The 2,500-nt window shown below is 41.8% G+C and overlaps 1 protein-coding gene across 4 annotated transcripts in view; it reads right to left on the minus strand.

Annotated features, from left to right (window-relative positions):
* Window positions 1-2,500, minus strand: part of LOC143035727 (uncharacterized) — a 394,938-nt gene that overhangs the window by 307,988 nt on the left and 84,450 nt on the right. The window lies entirely within an intron of this gene.

Below are 2,500 nucleotides of genomic sequence, written 5' to 3' on the forward strand. Positions count from 1 at the left end.
CTACACCTTTTACGGTTAATAGCTGCAATGTTGATGCTACAACAGGAAATGCAAAACAACCACACCAATATACAAACTGAACACCCCTCTCCGTGCCTCCATGAGTAAATGTTGACGTTCCCTGTGGACGAAGGGTGGTAATACAGAATGAAATGTGGGAGTTGTCTATGGTGCCTATCAGATCCTCTCACTCGCTCACTACTAAGTCTAGTATTCCCTTGCGAGACGGCGGTGGTACAAGTATTTGTGAAATTGTGAAATTTGTACACGAACATCATCATTTACTGCCACACAGCTTTGCGAAAAAAATGGTTTACAGCAAGCAAATGTAAACCTTAGTTCGTCTGAAGGAGGGTAGGGTTAAGGGGAAGGGTTTCCTGCAGTGGCTATGAACGGGCGAACTCAATTCTTCAGTTCTTGGGCCAGTGTTTTTGAAAAAGAAGGGCAGGTTCGAATTTTAGGACGCCAGAGGAGCAACCACTCCCATACTAACAACAGTCACGAGACCCTTCCGTTCAATAACAATAACTAATTGATTTGGTGCTGCAAGGCCCCGCCCCGATCCCGATGCTGCTGCTGCTGCTGCTACGGCCGACGCCGCGTCTGACCGACCGACCGACCATCACACACGGGAATTTCCGTTTTACTCCGAACAGAATGAGGGAGGTGAACCTGATCTCCACCCCCCACCACCTATCTACAAGGAAAGATACACTAACGAAGTAAAGCGGTTTTGTGTATTTACATATTCTGTGCTTAAGTCGTTTCTTACCTGTGCTATTCACTGAAATGTAAACACAAAAAGCTCTCTGCTTCGTTAATTCCTTCCTCGTGGTTACTGCGGCATTTGTAAACACACGTTAATGTTTTTATTGCGCGCACACACACATATATACATACATATACACATATATACATATATATTCGAAGTTTATTTTCTCCGACTGTGGGTTTCCTGTGTGTCACACACACACACACACACACACACACACACACACACATATATATATATATATATATACATATATATATATATACATATGTATATATATATATATATACACATATATATATACATGTGTATATATATATATATATGTATCTATACATACACAAACACACACACACACACACACACATATATATATATATATATATATATATTTATATTTTTATATATATATATATATATATATATTGTGTGTGTGTGTGTGTGTGTGTGTGTGTGTGTGTGTGTGTGTGTGTGTGTGTGTGTGTGTGTGTGTGTGTGTGTGTGTGTGTGTGTGTGTGTGTGTAAAGACAGAGAGAGATAGAATGAAGGACTTCTTGATCGCTCAGTTGAGGGTTCAATTCCCGCACTCCTCTCCGATTCCCACCCGTGACTGTTACCTGCACCTACAGTGGGCCAGATAGGCCAAAGGTGACAGGTTCGGCTGCAACTACGCGCCTCCTGGCGTAGGCTCCTGTCCTTCATCTCACTAACGTAAAAGATTGACGCTGATCAGGACAAATATCCGCACTGAAGGAGTTCCCACGCTGGCGTTCGGTATCAGCTACTTCGGGAACAACATCGAGAGAACCTTCGTGGCCAAGGAGTCCCCTCCTTAGCTGAAATGAATCGTCTTCTGGCATTAGCCAATAGATAAAATACCGGGAGTGCAGCCAGACGAGCAAAACTGGGTTCATCAGAGTGAGCCTTAACTCCATCACTGAGGCAAGCAGAGTGCCCGCCTCCCTCCCTCAGCTGAACAAAGCTGCCTGGCATTAGCTAAGAATGGAATCATGAACGGGCAGCACGGGTACAAAGGAGTTCGTTCACCTGCAATATTGGGATAACGAATGGCTTCCAGAGTTCATGCATATTAATAATTCGAAGTATAAAATTGTGACTATGGCAAGGTCACGACACCTACAGTCAGTTGTGAACCTGACATCACAATCATAACGTTTGATACAATTCTATTTTCCCCGTTTCCTGGGGATACAGCGCTCGTACAATACACTCGTGCCATTTTGTGGGAATTTTTCACAAATTTGTGAGAGAAATTTGAAGGATTATTCGTAGAATGTTGAGGAATTATAAGTTGCAACGAACTTATTTGTGTACATAATAATTCCTTCTTTTTGTGACAAAAAAATGTGGAAATCCAGATTTCCGTGTGGGAATTTTGCTGAAAAAATCTCTCATTTGTGGGATAGATCACAGTGGTAACATTGACTACAATTGTGGTGATTTCTTTGACGACGGCAACATCACCACTAGTTGATACTAGCTGATACTAGAAAGTATGATACTAGTTGATACTAGTTTAAGTTCTCGAGCAGATCCAAGGCTACAATTATCTGCCTATCGGAAGTCAAGACTGGTCCGGAGTATCATATAGAAGGTCGGTACAGTTCTAAATTAAGCCCAGCCTCACTCGCACACTTGTTCATTAAAGTGAAATTAAATTATAACAAATAAAAGTCATAGATAGGAGAATTTAGTCTCATTCAACAC

Source organism: Oratosquilla oratoria, chromosome 19 (genome assembly GCF_046742065.1).
Source record: "Oratosquilla oratoria isolate Oo_2021 chromosome 19, ASM4674206v1, whole genome shotgun sequence".
Classification (NCBI taxonomy): Eukaryota; Metazoa; Arthropoda; class Malacostraca; order Stomatopoda; family Squillidae; genus Oratosquilla; species Oratosquilla oratoria.